At 52.9% G+C, this 19,366-nt stretch overlaps 1 protein-coding gene and 1 pseudogene across 5 annotated transcripts in view; both read left to right on the forward strand.

Moving 5' to 3' along the window:
* UBAP2 (ubiquitin associated protein 2) overlaps window positions 1–19,366 on the forward strand; it is a 1,803,012-nt gene that overhangs the window by 1,731,907 nt on the left and 51,739 nt on the right. The gene's annotated exons all lie outside the window — the stretch shown is intronic.
* On the forward strand, window positions 14,551–15,272 carry LOC144819283 (homeobox protein Hox-D13 pseudogene; annotated as a pseudogene).

The following is a 19,366-nucleotide window of genomic DNA, read 5'->3' on the forward strand; positions in this document are numbered from 1 at the left end:
GGCAATCCAGGTAGCATTGCAAGCATTTTTTCCCTCTGTTAAGGGAAAGCTAGTGGAGGTGTTCACTGACAACACCACCGCCATGTGGTAGTGCAACAAACCGGGTGGGGTGGGTTCATAGACACTTTGTCAAGAGGCCATGCATCTCTGGACATGTGTGTAACAGCAGGGACATAACCCTAGCATGTTCTCTGAACGCCAGGGCAGACAAACTCAGCCATCAATGCCTAGCGGATCTCGAATGGCGTCTCCAGTTGGAGGTTGTGGGAGGCTGGCTTAGTTTATTGTATATACTTAAAGGAGTAATGCACCTTGCACTAATCCAGGCAACCCTTATGTTAATTTTAGTAGTCTTTGATAAAAATAGAGAGCAGCCTTCAGGGCTTATCTTGGAGTGTAAAAGCAGCTTGTTTTACCACATTTAATCAACAGTGTAGATTAAGTGAAAAAGAACTGCACACTATTAATAAATAGAAGTCTATTTATTACACAACACAATTATGAACACATTGGTATAACTCCTAGCCGTAGTCATCAATAATTCACATGAAAATACTTCAAAGAAATCGGGTAAGTATCACAAATGTACACTGGTCTCTAGACCAAACCATATACTTAGAAAGTTGAACACAAACTGCAAGGGGCTTGGACCAGAAGACTCAGATGAGCAAGGAGAACAAGGAACCACTCAAGGTAAGTACCTAGGAACCCCACAGAGACTGTGTGCAGATTGGAAACATAGCTACATACCCAATGGAAGTCAATGGAGAAGTGGCATTTGCAGTTTTAAAGAAAAAGGACCCTTCCCAGAGGACCCCGAAGTAACCCTTTGGGGTACGGAAGGCTGGAGTGCCACTCTACCCATGGATGCCCCAGGAACCAGGTTACCTGCACCAGGGAATTCAGGTGCATAGGGGTGATGTGATGTCGGAACCTGCTTTAGACAACAATGGAAGACTTTGGAGAAAAGGACTCTGGAGAACTCTATGCAGAAGTCCAGTGGAATCCAAGGATAGGTTCTTGAAAAAAAGAACCTGCAAGTAGAGGGGACAAAACCTATGCCACTCAGAGGTGACCTGGAGGCACGGAAGCGCTGCCCACTGTGAGCAGGGAGCTCGGGGATGTGGACAGGGAGCTTTTTGCTGCATCTGTAGGGACCAGGTGACGATGATCAGGATCTGTGCACGAGCTGTCCCATGTTGGTGTCTAGATGGCCGGTGTTGGGCGGGAGCACCAACAAGTCTTGATAGCTGCAACTGGCATTGAGAACAAAAAGTTGCAATTGTTGGGACCAGCAAGGTTCAAGGGACTGAGCAAGTTCAGGCGACTCAGAGCAGGTGCTAAGTAACCAGTGGAGCCCACCAAAGCAGTAGATCCTCGAGAGGACCCACTGGCTGAAGGCACAGGAGTCGCAAGAAGGACCTCAGGCAGCTCACCAAAGCTGTATGAGGGATGCTGTGAGGACGCTGATCTTCGAGGGATGAGGTCCTGGAGATTCTTGAAGCCCAAAGATCTCTGGAGTGCAGAGCCAACAAGCATTGGCAGTGGTAAGTTAATGTGGTGCACAGGGGTTTGGTCCCAGCGGCTCTGACGAGGGATACTGCCCACGAAATTTCAGAGAAGACAGGTCAGACCTCTGGAGAGCCACAGAACCACCACCTTTGTTGCTGAGACTCAGGAAGTCTATAGGACGACAGGAGCAGCAGATCAGCCAGCTTCATTGCTGGGCCTACAGATGCAGGGGAGTGACCCCTTCACTCCTTCGATTCCTTTAAGGCGTCCTCCCCAGTATATAGGACATTAATCCAAAACCAGAATCGGTGTACGGGGCATGACTCCAACATGTTTGATATCAAACATGACCAGGTTCGACGCAGCCATTATATATATATACACAGTTCTACATTTTGTAATGAGTGATGTCCACTATATGTCTTAAAATGGTTGACTGCACTTGCAAATCCTGGAGAATCGACTCCTGGGTTTGTAGCCGTGTCCTGCTCATGCAGGGACACCCTCACACTTATAACCAAGCAACCTGCCCTCATGACGGAAGAGCCTTCCATTGGGGTGCATATAGCCTTTAAGTGTAGTGACCTCAGATATAACTTATATCTTTTGTGAGAGGTGTAAGCACCAACTCAGATAGGCTGCAATGGCAATGCTGCAGTCAGAGTATAAGTGGACTCCTATGCCTGGCACAATACATGGCCCCCATGTAAGTGAGAGGAGTAACACCTGGTGGGTTCGCCCTCAGTGCAAGTTGGGCGGTCGGATTTGCTGTTGCAATGTTCTGCTTAGGCCCATTTTCCTTTGACCTGTGGGGTCTCCACTTTTGGCGACCAGCCTTGCTCTGCAGACTCATGCATTGATGTCCGAGGCACCAATCCAAGTCATTCTCCTCTCCCCCTCGAGGTCAAGGAGTCTCCTTCTCAGTGTCGGCTGCAGAGTCAGTAGAGCCAAATGAGGAGAATGATGTTTTTCCACTTTCCTCTCATGGTAGGACTTCTGTAAGTTACCGTGTAGTGGATGAAGCAGAAGAGCCTGGGATATTACTTCCTATTGTGGAGACTATTCCACCTCCTATGGAGGAGAATTGGCTATCTGCTCTCCACAAGGCTAGTGGGCTGGAGTCTACCCCAGGGTCTGCGTTATTTTCGCCCCCTAGCCTTGCTACTGAGGTGAGTTCCTCTTTTGTAGATATGTTGTGAAGAGTGGCTACACTTTTGGAATAATCTCAGCCTACGGTCGAGAAGTCCACTGATCCCCTGATTGATGTTCTTTATCAAGGTCAGACAGGCATGGAGCCTTTTCTCCCATATAGTGAGTCCCTGTATGATATGCTGTTGGGCAGGAGGGCCAAGCCAGATACTCGTGTGTCGGTGGATCAGGCTATATCTCGCAGGCACGTTCCTGCTCCTGGAGATCCAGCTTGTCTCCTAAAACATACTACCCCTGGTAGTTGGTAGTTTAGGCTGTGTCAGCCTCACAAAATATGAATTCACTTAAGGTTCCATTGGATAGAGATTCCAGGAGACAGGATTTGTGTGGCAAACCTATTTTTTTCCTCGACTAGTTCTGCTTTAAGGTCTGCTAAACATGTCTTCTTGGGCTTTTTAATCACACTTAATAGGATTCCTTGCATACTATGTTGCCAACACTTCCAAATGACCTCCAATCTACTCTCGAAAAGCTGATTCGGGATGGACTGCAGGCATCTAAGCTGATTCTTAGATGCAGCAAGAATACTACTGATTCACTAGGACAGGCCATGGCATCCTCTGTGGCACTACGACGTCGTGCCTGGTTACAAAACTCAAGATTTTCAGATGATGACGAGGCTACTTTGGTCGATGTGCCCTTTGGTGGCACCCATCTTTTTGGTGCCCAGGCCGTCTCAGCTTTAGAGCGTTTCTGTGCTAGGCTAGAGTGAAACAGTCTTAGTTTCTCTTTTTTCTAATTATATACTTATTTGATTTTTCACTATACTAGGGTTGTATGAGGTATATATAATCTTTTAGTTTTTGCACGGCTGGCCATGTTATGGAGTCAAGCTATCCTGGCTGAAGACGGCTGATAGCCAGAAACCGGTCCTAGGATGCTTGATTCCGGTCCAGGAAAGACATGGCTTGGCAGTTCGGGCTGGACTGTTCCCATGAGGCGGCACAGGATCAAGGCTGATTTGCATATGGCCATGTCTGAACTGGGGTGGTGTGGAGTGCAAAAAAACGATGGATTTAGGCCCAGATCTCTGTACTGGGGTGAATGTATGACATTGTTCTGCATTCTGTCCATCAATTGTTGTTTTTGCAATTGTCATGGTGGTTTAAGTTCCACTTGTTGGTGACACATCTGGTTTTCCTGTGGTTAGCAGATATTGTTTCAATACTGTCTTTGGCAGGTTATGTGGATCAAAAATACCAATTGCATATGTTTTCCCATACCTTTTTTACTTTGATGAGCTTCGTGCTCAAGAAATTTGCTTGCGATAGTTATTCCGGTTAGGAAGATTACCTATGCCTCATGGTTCTTTGGACACAGGTCGGTATGCTAGTATGTATTACTTTTGATTTTCCGTATGTCTTATAGGGACATCTTGCTTATGCCTATGGGAGACCTTTTAGAAATGAGTACAACCTACTCTGAACTTAATCTGCAATTTATGGGTCTGATAACTACTAGGACATTCTTGATTGATCAGACCTTCAATCTGAAAGAAACACGTAGTGATAGATTCCTTACCTTAGAAAAACCCCCAGGCATCAGACTGGATCCGGAAAGTTTTCATCAGCAGTACCCCTGCGAGTTGGAAGGTGGCGTCATGCTGCTCCGCGTCCGTCGTTGGCGTCGTGGTCGCCGAGATGATGTTGCGGCAGCTATTTAGAAGTTGCCCTCGCGTGCTGAAGTTAGTGCTGTCTTTTTCCACACCAGCAAGCACGCGGCTCCACGCGACCCCCATTTTCCTTTCTCAACACTCAACCCCTGAGAGCTTGGTTGTCCAAGCCTCTGCGTCCCCAAGCGCATTCCCTTCCGCACCCTCCGGACAGGGAATACAAGAAGCTGGAACAGTTCGGTAAGAGAAAATGTTCTTCCGCCAGTTCAGGGCTGCGGTCTGTGAACACCGCATGCCTTGTGGGCCGTTATTCCCACTGTGTGTGGGATACGGTGGCGCAAGTGCTGCCTCAGTGTCCGGAGGAGGCCCGGACAGTGCTCTCTCAAGCTATTGCAGAAGGGAGAGACTCAGCGAAGTTCATGATTCGTTGTGGCCTTGACACCGCCGAATCGCTGAGCAGGGCGATTTCCATGACAGTGGCGCTCCATGGCCACGCCTGGCTGAGGACTACTGGTTTCTCTGGGGATGTCCAGAACACCCTGATGGACATGCCCTTTGATGGCGTTTGCCTTTTTGGCAACAAAGCAAACAGTGCGATGGAGCGCTTTAAGGACTCGCGGGCTACGGCCAAGTCCTTGGGCCTTTCCGCCACACGCCCTCCTCCACCTACTGCTTTTCTGGCCACGGAAGGGGCGCCCCGAAACTTTCGCTTCAGAGCCACAGGCCTGCGCAGCAACAGCCTCAGCGCGGCAGCGAACGTGGAACACGCCGAGGCGGGTCAGGGGACCAGCGGGCAGGTCAGTCCACCTCCACCCCTGCTTCCAAACCTTCCTAGTCTGGTCTTTCAGGCCCATCAAACGCCAGTGGGTGGCAGGATCCGCCACCACCTCCTCCCACTGGCACACCATCACTTCGGACAAGTGAGTTTTACAAATAGTCCAAAGGGGCTACTCCTTCCCATTCGAGACTACCCCTCCAGCCATGCCACCGCATGTCGGGGGATCACTTGGCACTTCTCAACAGGAAGTCGTGGCCCTCTTGGCCAAGGGGGCCATCGAGGGCGTTCCTGCGCCAGAAGTAGGACGTGGTTGTTATTCCCACTACTTTCTAGTGCCCAAACAGGACAAGGGCCTGCGTCCTATCTTGGACCTCAGGGACGTCAATCACTTCCTCCGGAAGGAGAAGTTCAAGATGCTGACACTGGCTCAGGTTTTGTCTGCCCTCGAGACTGGATGGTAGCATTGGACCTGCAGGACGCATATTTCCACATTCCCGTCCTGCCGGCCCACAGGCATTACCTGCGGATCACGGTAGGCCACAAGCACTTTCAGTTTACCGTGCTCCCCTTTGGCCTTACCAACGCCCTCGGGTGTTAACCATAGTATCTGAAAGAAACAGGTTAGTATTAGATTCCTTACCTTAGAATATCCCCAGGCGTCAGTCTGGATCCGGAAACTTTTGCGTAGCAGTACCCCTGCGCGTCGGTAGGCGTCGTCTGCAGGCGTCCCCTGCGGCTCCGCGTCGTCGGCGTCGTGCGCCGTGATGACGTCGCTGGAGTATATAGACGCCGCCTCCGCGCGCTGACGTCAGTTCTTCTTTTTTCCGCGCCAGTTAGCGCAGATCCGAAGAGCAGTACTCCGGTCTTTTGACCAAGTTTTTTGTTAACTAATTGATCTTACGGTGCCGGTAGGATGCCCGGTTTCAAGAGTTGTGACGAGTGCGACCGCCTGATGTCGGTCACCGACCACCATCGACTCTGCCTCCGGTGTCTGGGCGCGGACCACGACGTGGAGTCCTGCGTCGACTGTCGGGCCTTGACTGGAAAAGCTAGGCGGGAGCGGTCCCGCAAGCTTCTCGAGCTCCGGTTGTCGGCCCCGCGTCGAGAGCGGTCCCGGTCCGGTCGGAGGTCGAGGGAGCGGTCGAGGGAACGGTCGCGGAGCCGCCATGGGCGCTCCGGGAGTCGCCACCATTCCTCCGGCTCGTCAGGTAAGCACAAGAAGTCGGGGCGTCGCCATCGCACCCCCGACTCCCCCCGACGCCCGCGTGCTGCGGCCGGGGGCTCGGGTGACCCCACCCCCGCGGTCCCGCATGGGTCGCCGACGCCGTCTACCCCACACCTGTCGGTCCCTGGGGAAGGCGCGTCGCGTGAGGAGATCGAGGCCTTCCTCATTGCTATGAGGGCGAGGTCTTCTCCGGCGGGGCCTTCGGCGCCTGCGGGCCCGTCGGTCCCGTCTGGGGGCCCGAGCGGTTCGGGTGCTCCTGCCCCGGCGCCGCCGGTGGCTCCGGCCCCGGCGCCGCTGGTTCCCTCTGGTTCGTCGCCGGCTGGTCTCCCGGCCTCTCCGGCGTCGGTTCCTGTGGGCCAACCCATGGTACCGCCCCCGCGTGGTGCAGCGACTCCGCCGTCGGCTCCGGCCGGCGTCGGGTCCCCGGCACCGACGCCGCGCGGCGCCACCCCCCTTTCCTCCCCGACTCCGGACTCGGAGCCGGACCGGCGTCGGCCGACGCCGGATCCGACGCCGATGGGGCCCGTTGACCCCGATGTCTATATCGTCGATCCAGAATATGGGTATGATGAGGAGGAGTATGGAGAGGGTTGGGAGGGGTCTGAGGACCCTCTATCCCGTGCCTGCCAGTATGATGTGGACTGGGTAGGTGATCTGGGTGATGCCAGTGGCCTGGACGAGTCGCCCAACCCTGGGTTTGTCTCTCCGTCCCCTGTGGCGTCCGAGGCAGGTGCTGCCTATTCGGTGGTCCTGATGAGGGCTGCCAAGGCCTTACACCTTGAGCTCCCCGTCGCGAAGGTCAAACCGAATATTCTGACGGAAGTTTTTAAACCGCAGTCATGCCCCCAGGAGCCTCTGCTGCCGTTTAATGAGGCCCTGACGGATGTCCTTCTGGGCACCTGGTCCAGGCCCGCTTCTGGTGCGCCGGTTGACCGGAACGTTGCCAGGCGTCACCGTCCATGCTCGGACGACCCTGCCTTCCTGTCCACCCATCCCTCCCCGGAGAGTCTGGTGATCCAGGCCTCCACTTCACAGTCCGCATTTCCGTCGGCTCCGCCCGACCGGGAATCAAAGAGGTACGACCAATTTGGTAAAAAAGTGTTTTCCTCTTTGAGCGCTGGACTGCGGTCTTGTAACACCGCGTGCCTCTTGGGCCGCTACACCCACTCCCTGTGGGATACGGTCGAGGAGTGTTTGTCGCAATGCCCCCAGGAAGTGCGGGACAAGCTCACCCGGGCCTTGGTTGAAGGCCGGGATGCGGCGCGGTACTCGATCCGTTGTGGTCTGGACACCACAGACTCACTGGGACGGGCCATGTCCACTACGGTGGCGATTCGTCGCCATGCCTGGCTGAGATCTGCCAACTTCTCACCAGACGTCCAAAATACACTTATGGACATGCCATTTGATGGCAGTCGCCTATTTGGTGACAAAGCGGACCACGCGCTGGAGCGCTTCAAGGACTCCAGGGTCACGGCCAAGTCCTTGGGTCTCTCGACCCAGCGCCAGCAGACGGGTTCGTTTCGGCCCTTTCGTGGCCAAGGGAGGGGAGGTCCCACACGTGCTGCCAGCCACGCGGCGCAGAGCGCTCCCCAGCGCGGTGGCGCCCGTGGTTTCCGCCGTGGTGGCGGTAGAGGCCAGCGTCGTGGTCAGTCCACGCCTCCCTCCGCTGCGGCATCCAAGCCTTCCTAGTCCGAGCTTTCGGGCTCACGTGACGCCAGTGGGTGGCAGGGTTCGCCATCACCACTCCCGCTGGCGCGCGATAACATCGGACAGGTGGGTGCTGCAGCTTGTCCGAAGGGGCTATGCCCTCCCCTTCGAGTCCACTCCTCCAGCCATGCCACCGCAGAACCACCGTGTGTCGGGGGACCACTTGACACTTCTGCAAGAGGAAGTTACGGCCCTCTTGGCCAAGGGGGCCATCGAGCGCGTTCCTGGGCCAGAAGTAGGGTGTGGTTGCTACTCCCACTACTTTCTGGTACCCAAGAAGGACAAGGGAGGCCTGCGTCCTATCTTGGATCTACGGAACGTCAACGGCTTCCTCCGGAAGGAGAAGTTCAAGATGTTGACTTTGGCTCAGGTCTTGGCTGCTCTAGACCCACAAGACTGGATGGTAGCGTTGGACTTGCAGGATGCGTATTTTCACATCCCCGTCCTGCCGGCCCACCGGCGTTACCTGCGGTTCACGGTAGGCCACGAGCACTTTCAGTTTATCGTGCTCCCATTCGGCCTTACCAGCGCCCCACGGGTGTTCACGAAAGTGATGGCGGTGGTCGCAGCTCATCTGCGCCGGTTAGGGGTTTCAGTCTTCCCCTACCTCGACGACTGGCTGTTGAAGGCGGGCTCGCCCCAGACAGTCGTCCACCACCTTCAGATGACGGCAGACCTCCTGCACGAGCTGGGGTTTTCCATCAATGTGCCGAAATCACACCTGTGTCCCTCTCAAAAGCTCCTTTTCATCGGAGCGGTTCTCGACTCGGCGCAGTTTCGGGTTTATCCTCCGGAACGGCGGGTCCGGGATATTCAGGCTCTGATTCCCATCTTTCAGCCGTTATCCCGGGTTTCGGTCAGGTTGACGCTGCGGCTTCTGGGGCTGATGGCCTCCTGCATCCTTCTGGTGCATCACGCCAGATGGCGGATGCGGGCTCTGCAGTGGGACCTGAAGTTTCAGTGGGCCCAGCATCAGGGCAACCTATCCGACCATGTCCTGATCTCGGAGGGCACTGCGAGACAGTTGCAGTGGTGGCTTACGGACCGCGATTGGGTCAGGGGCAGATCCCTCTCCCTTCCCCAACCGGAGCACGTGGTTGTGACGGACGCGTCCCTCCAAGGCTGGGGTGGCCACTTGGGAGAGGCGGAGATCAGAGGCCTCTGGTCTCCGGCGGAGTCCCGGCTCCATATCAACATGTTGGAGCTGCGGGCGATTCGCCTAGCACTGAAGGCATTCCTCCCCTTTGTCAACGGGAGTGTAGTGCAGGTGTTCACGGACAACACCACCGCCATGTGGTACTGCAACAAACAGGGCGGTGTGGGGTCGTGGACCCTTTGCCAAGAGGCTCTGCGCCTCTGGCAATGGCTGGAACGTCAGGGCGTGACTCTGACGGTTCAACACCTGGCAGGTTCTCTGAACGCCAGGGCGGACGAACTCAGCCGTCGGTGCTCGGTTGATCACGAATGGCGTCTGAACTCGGATGTGGCGAGAGGCCTCTTTCAGCAATGGGGAGAGCCTTGGTTAGATCTATTCGCCACAGAAGAGAACGCGCAATGTCATCAGTTCTGCGCGTTGGAGTTTCCAAGACGGCACTCGCTCGGCGACGCCTTTCGGCGCGAGTGGAGTTGCGGTCTGTTGTACGCCTTTCCGCCTATACCACTTCTGCCCAGAGTGCTGAAGAAGATCAGGCGCGACCGGGCCCAAGTTATCCTTGTGGCTCCGGACTGGGCTCGAAGGTACTGGTATCCCGAGCTACTCAGCATGACAGTCGGTCCCTCGATCCGCCTGCCCCTTCAGGAGGACCTTCTGTCGCAGCAGCAGGGGACGGTCCTCCACCCGAACCTGTCCAGTCTCCACCTCCATGCGTGGAGATTGAGCGGCGACAGTTGAGGCCATTTGACTTGCCTCCTGAAGTCTGTGATGTCATTCTGGCAGCCAGGCGTCCCTCCACAAAGTCGGTATACGCCGGCCGGTGGAACAGATTTGTGGCATGGTGCACAGCGAAGGCTGTGGATCCCCTTTCTGCCCCTCTGTCTGAGGTTCTCCTCTTCCTCCTTTCCCTTGCCCAGCAGGGCTCTGCTCTGGGCACTATCAAGGGCTATCTTTCTGCCCTTTCCGCCTTCTTGAGGCTACCTGATCAGCCATCTTTGTTCAAGTCCCCTATTGTGTTGAGATTCTTGAAGGGCATCACGCACATGTATCCTCCAACTCCGTTCGTGATGCCTCAGTGGGACTTGAACCTGGTTTTGACTTTCCTGATGTGCGCTCCCTTTGAGCCCCTTCATTCCTGTCCTCTCCGTCTTCTCACCTTAAAGACGGCCTTCCTGGTAGCCATCACCTCTGCCAGGAGAGTGAGTGAGCTCCAGGCTCTTTCTATTCAACCTCCTTTCTTGTCTGTTCATCCTGATAAGGTGGTTCTTCGGACTAGACCTTCTTTCCTGCCCAAGGTAGTCTCTGCTTTTCACATTGGGCAGTCCATCACCTTGCCCTCTTTCTTCTCGCCTCCGCATCCTTCAAAGGATGAAGAGCGGCTCCATCGTCTGGACCCAAAACGTGCGCTTTCATTCTATATGGATCGCACACGCCAGTTCCGGGTGGATGACCAACTGTTTGTTGGCTACGTGGGTGAGAAGAAGGGAAGGGCGGTACAGAAACGGACCATCTCTCGGTGGGTCGTCCTGTGCATCAAAGCATGCTACTCTTTGGCTCGGAAGGAGCCTCCTGTTGGGCTGAGGGCCCATTCCACTCGGGCCACGGCGGCTACTACTGCCCTGGGCCGGGGAGTCCCTTTGCAGGACATTTGCCAGGCGGCCACGTGGGCCTCGCTGCACACCTTTGCGAGGCACTACTGCCTGGACAGTCAAGTCCGGAGGGATGGCTTCTTTGGCCGTTCGGTCCTCCAGGACTTTCTGGTGTAGGTTGTATTGGTTCGCAGACCCACCACCGGGGTTGGTATTGCTGGGGTATCTATTCTAAGGTAAGGAATCTAATACTAACCTGTTTCTTTCAGATGAACAAGTTACTTACCTTCGGTAACGATATATCTGTAAGAAACAGTAGTTAGTATTAGATTCCTTACCGCCCCGCCCATCCTCCCCGTTCTGCGAACTGATACCTAGGGTTAAGGACATCCCTTTCAGGGCCCTAGTTTCAAATGGCACCAGTGTTGGTTCTCACATGGCTCTGCGTGTTCTGGCGCGGAAAAGCTGTGTGCAAAGAACTGACGTCAGCGCGCGGAGGCGGCGTCTATATACTCCAGCGACGTCATCACGGCGCACGACGCCGACGACGCGGAGCCGCAGGGGACGCCTGCAGACGACGCCTACCGACGCGCAGGGGTACTGCTACGCAAAAGTTTCCGGATCCAGACTGACGCCTGGGGATATTCTAAGGTAAGGAATCTAATACTAACTACTGTTTCTTACAGATATATCGTTACCGAAGGTAAGTAACTTGTTCGACGGCGGTCGTTGCTGCTCATCTCCCCTATCTTGACGACTGGCTGTTGAAGGCGGGCTCGCCCTGGACAGCTGTCTCACACCTCCAGACTATGGCCGACCTCCTGCATTTGCTGGAGGTCTCCATCAATGTGCCGAAGTCGCACCTGATTACCTCTCAGAAGCTCCTCTTCATTAGAGCAGTTCTGGATAACACACTTTCGGACCCATCCTCCCTAACGGCGAGTCCTGGATATTCAGGCTATGATTCCGATCTTTCAGCCTCTATCCTGGGTTTCGGTCAGGATGACCCTGAGGCTGCAGGGCCTCATGGCCTCCGGCATCCTGCTGGTCACTCATGCCAGATGGCATACGCGGGCTCTGCAGTGGGACCTGAAGTTCCAGTGGGCACAGCATGGGGGAAACCTGTCCAGATCTTGGAGGGCACTGCACACCAGCTGCAGTGGTGGCTCACAAACCGGCATTGGGTCAATGGCAGATCCCTCTCTCTTCCCCAACCAGAGCGCACAGTGGTGATGGATGCGTCCCTCCTAGATGGGGGGCCATTTGGGAGAGGCGGAGATCAGAGGCCTCTGGTCTGCGGCGGAGTCCAGGCTCCACATCAACCTCTGGAGCTTCGGGCGATCTGACTTGCACTGAAGGCATTCCTTCCCACTGTCAAGGGGAGAGTAGTGCAGGTGTTCAGACCACACCACCGCCGTGTGGTACTGCAACAAACAGGGCAGAGTGGGGTCATGGACACTATGTCAAGAGGCTCTCCGTCTCTGGACATGGCTGGAACATCAGGGCACATCACTGGTGGTTCAACACCGTGTAGGTGCACTGAACGCTAGGAGGACGAACTCAGCCGCAGGTGCATGATGGATCACAAATGGCGTCTTCACTCTGAGGTGTTGCATGGACTCATTTGGCAGTGGGTAGAGCCTTGGTTCGATTTATTCGCCACTGAAGAGAACGCGCAATGTCAGCAATTCTGCACATTTGAATTTTTCAAGGCGGCACTCGCTAGGCGACGCTTTTTGTCGCGAGTGAAACAGAGGCCTCCTGTACGCCTTTCCACATGTACCACTTCCACACAAAGTGCTCAAGAAGATCAAGCGCAACCAGGCCAAAAACATTCTTGTTGCCCCGAACTAGGCCCAAAGAGTTTTGTACCCGGAGCTCTTGAGCATGGCCATTGATCCTCCAATCAGACTGCCTCTACGGGAGGATCTTCTGTTGCAGCAGCAGGGGACCGTCCTCCATCTGATCCTGTCCAGCCTCCACCTCCTTACGTGGATATTGAATGGCAACAGTTGACAGCTCCTGACCATCCTCCTGAAGTCTGTAATGTCATCTTGGCAGCCAGGTGTCCCTCCTCTAAGACGGTATACGCCTGCAGATGGAACAAGTTTGTGGCATGGTGCACAGCGAAGGCTGTGAATCCCTTTTCTGCCCCTCTTTCGGCAGTTCTTTTCTATGTACTTTCTTTGGCCTAGCGGGGTTCTGCTCAGGGCACTCTTAAAGGCTACCTTTCGGCCACCTCTGCCTTTCTTTGCCTTCCTGATCAGTCTTCTCTTTTCAAGTCCCCTGTTGCAAGTAGATTTCTGAAGGACATTACTCACCTCTTTCCTCCTCCTCCTCCTTTCATAATGCCCCAGTAGGACTTGAATCTGATCTTAACCTATCTTCTGTGCCCTCCCTTTGAGCCTCTTCACAACTGACCTCTCAGGCTCCTCACTCTGAACATGATTTTTCTTGTTGCCATCACCTCTGCTCGTAGAGTGAGTGATGTTCAGGCTTTGTCTTCCAAACCTCCCTTTCTTGCTGTTCATCCAAACAAAGTAGTCCTTCGCACAAGGCATTCTTTTCTTCCCAAAGTGTGGTTACCTCTTTCCATATAGATCAGACCACCACTTTGCCCACCTTATTCCCACCTCTGCACCCTTCCAAGGAGGAGGAGAGAGACCACCGTACGCTGTCCTTCCATCTCAACTGCACAAAAGAATTCCGGGTGGACGATTAACTCTTTGGGTTTCGCCTGCCGAAAGCCTGCGCTCTGCGCAGGTTTTCAGCGCAGGTGAAATCCTTTGTTGACTATAAGGAGTTCGGGAACGTCCCCCGGCTCTCATTGGCTAGCTCCATAAATGGAGGCTAGCCATTGAGTGCCGGATCTGTCCGTCAAGGCCGGACCAGATTCGGGGGCGTTCCCGAGATTTTTTCCCTGGGCGGAGTTACGTTTTTTCCGTTCCCTCCCCTTTCACTGAAAGTGATTTCAGATGCGCTGTCCATTCCCGCCCCCTCTGTGTGCCTTTCCGCCCCCCCTCGCTGTCCTGTGCACGTTTCCCGCCGTCCGTGTCCTCTCCCGCCCCCTCCCGCCGTCCGTGTCTTCTCCCGCCCTTCTCCCGCCCTCCTCCCGCCGTCCGTGTCTTCTCCCGCCCCCTCCCGCCGTCCGTGTCTTCTCCCGCCCTCCTCCCGCCGTCCGTGTCTTCTCCCGCCCTCCTCCCGCCGTCCGTGTCCTCTCCCGCCGTCCGTGTAGAAAGTGAGTTGATGGGAAACACGTAGATGTATCTGTAGCTCGTGCAAGGGTTCGTACCTTACAGTGAAGGGAAAATAGGCTCTGAAATCTGATAAAATCGTCAGAAGTATATGCCGGATGTGGGTAGTCCTTGTGCTGGAGGCAAGAGCCCTCCTTGTGATGGCCGGTGGTAGTTGGGGGCGAGGGGGGGCAGAGTGCTGGAGGCCTCAGTGTTGGATAGTGGGTTGGGGGCAGACTCCTCTTGCAGGAGGGCCTGTGCGCAGGGGAGTGGGCCCAGATCACCTTGTGTTGGGGGTTGAGGGCAGAGATTCCCAAGCGCTTCAGGACCACGTTGCCTCAGACGGCCAATGGCCTTGCACTTGGCACGCTGCGCACACATTCCTCCTACTCCCCTCTCCCTCCCTCTGGCTGGAGGTTAGTTTTTATCACCGCACCGCGGTGACCTAACCTGCTTGGGGGGATGCCTGGCTCTGCCATGCCTGGCCGGGGGTGGAGGAGAGAGCCGTGCGCAGGCCCCTGAGAGGGACATGGACGGGCTCCGAGCGGAGGGCACCTCTTCCAGCGGCCAGGCCCGGGGCTTCCTCGCCTCCCCCAACGTCTTCGGGCCCACCGCTGGCCGAGCAACATCTGGCTTCGCCTTCTCCGGCCCGGGGAGGTCGTCCGGCGCTGCGCGCTTGGACTCCGGCAAGGATGGGGCCGGCGCGCCCTCCCTGGGCTATGGCTACCACTTTGGGTACGGATACTACAGCTGCCGCATGTCGCACGGGGTGGGGGTGCAGCAAAGCGCCCTGAAGCCCTCGCCTCATGGCGCCTTCCCGGTGGAGAAGTACATGGACGTGCCCGCCTTGGGCAGCGGGGCGAGCGCGCAGGGCAGCGAGGGATCCTCGCGGGCCAAGGAAGTCTCCTACTTCCCGGGGTACCCCGGGCCCTACCAGCCCATGCCCGGGTACATCGACGTGGTGTCCGGCTTCGGGCCGGGCGAGCCCAGGCACGAGGCATACATCCCCATGGACGGCTACCAGTCGTGGACCCTGGCGAACGGCTGGAGCGGCGGCGTGTACTGCGCCAAGGAGCAGCCTCAGGGCGCGCACTTCTGGAAGTCATCCTTCGCAGGTGAGGGCTTTTATCCTTCTCATGGACATGACTGGGGCAGCTGCATCTGTCTGGAAGATAGAACGGGGCGCTTTTGCCAAATCCCATTACAGCTCATGGTAAGAAACTGACGAGCAAGGCAGATGCGTGGGTTCACATGGAGGCTGTATACACGGTATGTGAGTGCGTGATGTGGGGTGTGTCTGTGTGTATGTGTGTGCGGTGTGTGTATGAAATGGTCGTGTTTGCGTGGTGTGTGCATGGTGTGTACATGGGATATGTGTGTGCGCAGTGTGTGTTTGTGCATGGTATGTGTGGGGTTTGTGTTTTTATATGGTATGTGTGTTTCGCGTGTGTGATTATAGCTGTGTGTGGACATGATGTGCGCGCACTCGGCGTATTTCATTGCAACTCTCAGAATGATTCCCGTAATCACATCGCGTCCGGAGAGCTTTCCTCTGGGCTGAGGGTTTCTGAATCCCATGTGAAGTTTGACAAGTGCACACCACGACACTGCGCTTGACATGCAAACAGTGCCTCGGTTAATATGTGCTTGGAGAAGCCTCCCCACACACTGGCACATGTCGTCAGACGCCACGGAGGTAACAACAGGGGTGGCGCCGCGATTCCTGAATTTCATCAAGTATAAATTATGTGCACTACAACTCGCTCAAGTGCCGGCGATTTATGTGCAGGGAGGCATGCCTTTGATCTCCCATCTGCCCTCCCAGGCGCCTTTCTATTCTCGCCCGTGCTACACGCTCCGGACAAATTCAAACATTGAAACTTTGCGACCGCCACACATATTACAAGACTTTTCTGGAACTCAATTGCTTTTACTTTGGGCTTTTGTTCCGGGGCAACCTTTATCAGTGGATCTGGTGTAAGAAAGCAATGTCACTCTGACATTTTCTGGAAATGAATGTGAATGCGATTCTCTTAGAAAAGCCGAAGTTCTTTCGCATCTGTTGCATGGCAATCAATACATATTGTATGTACATTTTCTTGCGTAACTGCAGTTATTCAGACACCGGATATTCGTGAAAGAATAAAGTATGTATATCAGAATAAGGGCAATTTATTGTTCTTAGTGGACACTGAAATAGCAGACCACGCATTTCTGTTTAGCCAAGTTTATTACATTATATGACTTTGAGCGAAATAAAAAAACACATGTACATCGAACGTTATTAAATACAACACATGTTTACGTAAATTAGTATTTCCTGCTTTTAGCTATCGCTGAAATAAAAGTCAGTACAATTTATCTGTTTTTTAGCAGTAAGAGCATTAAAAATAGCCCAAGATAGTGTCCCTAAATTAATTTTTAAAAAGTGCAGTTTAATTAAAAGCAGACGATGGCTGTCCATGAAACGGTAATCCACAGGGTTTCTTCCAATTTGTGAAGTTTGATTTCGGGCCTCGTTTTATCTTAAAATATAAACTATATTTTTACTCAAATCCGTTCATTTTATTAGGTGTTTCTAGTGAAACACTAAGGAATATATGTTGCTTTGTTGTTTCAAACAGTGCACCCTGTGAAATGGTCGTCAGTGAAATAGTACATTATCGGCTTTGTTCTGGTTTGTGCCATTCACTTTTCGGTGACAGTTGTCAGTGGAACAATACACTCTATTTGGTTACAGTGGGTGCAGGTTATGGTTGCTATCAGGGTATTTCGACAGTATCTTGGTGCTGAGAGGCAGTAAGAGTGTGTAAAATACAACTCAAGAATCCTAACCAAGAAACAGGACAGGTCTTCCTACCTCTCTGTGTGCACTGAAAAGGCCCTGACATGTCCTGACACATTTAGCTGCTGGTATTCTGATTCTCACATTTTGGTTGGCAATGAAACATATAAACAATTCGTGCACGTAATTGTTATATATTAGTTAGTGAAAACAAAAAAACTAAATATTTTGCTTAAATTCGTGCAGTTTATTATTAGGCGAAGACGTCAGTCAACTAAGAAATTACATTTTGGTGCGATTAGTGCGGTTTATGATGAGGTGTTGGGTGCCAGTGAAAAAAAATAATATTCATTTTGCTGCCATGTGTGCAGTTTATACAGAGGAGGTAGCTGCCACTGCAGTATTAAACTATATTTCATGTACAATTATTTCAGTGGGTGCTCAGTTGAGGTGTTACTAGTGAAACAGTAAATTGACTTTTGTATACATTTTGTGCAGTTTAGGAGGTGTGTGTTCTCAAGCTAAAAGCTAAATATTGTGCAACAGTTAGTGGTGTTGGATGGTTGTTACTGAAGCAATAACATGTATTTTATACATTAGAGCAGTTCAATACTTGGTCTTGGTATACACCCAATATGCTTTTTGGGTTTCGCCTGCCGAAGGCTGCGCTCTGCGCAGCTGAAATCCTATGTTGACCATAAGGACTTCGGGGACGTCCCCCGGCTCTCATTGGCTAGCTCCATAAATGGAGGCTAGCCATTGAGTGCCGGATCTGTCCGTCAAGGCCGGACCAGATTCGGGGGCGTTCCCGAGATTTTTTCCCAGGGCGGAGTTACGTTTTTTCCCGTTCCCTCCCCTTTCACTGAAAGTCTGTCCATTCCCGCCCCCTCCGTGTGCCTTTCCGCCCCCCCCCTCGCTGTCCTGTGCACGTTTCCCGCCGTCCGTGTCCTCTCCCACCCCCTCCCGCCGTCCGTGTCCTCTCCCGCCCCGAATGACGGGAGAGAGGGGAGAACAAAGGAAGGAAGAACAAGCATTTACAATGCAACGGTTTCGCCTTTGGAAAAGTTAGAGCTATTGGCAATGTAAAGGACAATGCCATTTATTTATCTGTTTTCAAAACCAACACATAAATACAAATGTTGTCATTTACAATGCCAATAGCTCAAACTTTTCCAAAGGCGAAACCGTTGCATTGTAAATGCTTGTTTTCAGATATGTGGGGGCTAAGAAAGGTCGGGCAGTACATAAACACACTATCTCTCGATGGATTTTCCTATGCATTAAAATCTGCTACTCCTTGCCAAAGAAGGAAGCCCCGGTGGGACTGCGCACCCACTCCACCCGGGTGACAGCAGCTACTACTGCCTTGGGGTGTGGAGTCCCACTCCTAGACATCTGTCAGGCGGCCACTTGGGCATCTCTGCACACATTCACCGAACATTATTTCTTGGACAGCCAAGTCCGGAAATCCGGCAACTTTGGCCGTTCTGTTCACCAGGACTTTCTGGAGTGACCTTGGTTTGCCTATCCACCTCCGGGGCTGGCATTGCTGTGGTATCTATTCTAAAGGTATGGAATCTATAACTACAGTTTCTTTCAGATAAAGAAGGTACTTACCTTCAGTAACGATGTATCTGTAAGAGACATATGTAGTTAAAGATTCCTTACCGCCCTACCCATCCTGCCCGTTCTGGGACTTTACTTCTAGGGATTGGAACTCCCTTCCAGGACCAGAGTTATGTGCATCAGTGGTCAGTGTTTTGCATGGCTCTGCACTTCTGGCGTGGAAAGTAGTGTCAGAAATTATGTCAGTGCGCAGGGGCAGCATCTAAGTAGACACCGTGGCGTTATCCCACCAACGCGGAGTGGACAGCCACCTACCGACGCGCAGTTATACATCTAAAAAAAATTCTCCGGGTCCAGATTGACGCCTGGGAGTAATTCTAAAGGTAAGCAATCTATAACTACATATGTCTCTTACAGATACATTGTTACAGAAGGTAAGTAACTTGTTCATATGCGCGCGTGTTGTGTGTGTGTATATATATATATATATATATATATATATATATATGTGCGCGAAAACTCCACAACCACTTCCAATTACGAGGACCGGCGGAGCAGGAGATGAACCACTGGAACTGGTGAAGATGTTATTTCTTTTTTTCAGGTAAAAAACAGCAATGACGCGTTTCGGGCTCGAGAGCCCTTGTTCACATGCGGATCGCTTCAACCATGTTGTAATTTTATATCTATGCTTAATGGTGCACACCCACAATCTATTGCAAGATCATGTGACAAAAGAAACTGAAGAAATACTGTCTTGGGAAATTGTTTTTCGCGCATAAATCCAAGACATATCAATGTCTGTTGTGTAAATCACTGTATAAATACAGGTTTTGCGCTATAGACAAATAAGAGGGATAAATCCCAAACCCAACACAAACAGTAAACTAATTTGTCAAGAATTATCAATAGTTCACTGTTTAGACATTTAGACAGTACAAAGTAATAGATGTTAAAGTGCAAAAACATATATCCTAACATTGTTTTATGGTTG

This window comes from Lissotriton helveticus, chromosome 2_1 (genome assembly GCF_964261635.1).
Source record: "Lissotriton helveticus chromosome 2_1, aLisHel1.1, whole genome shotgun sequence".
NCBI lineage: Eukaryota > Metazoa > Chordata > Amphibia > Caudata > Salamandridae > Lissotriton > Lissotriton helveticus.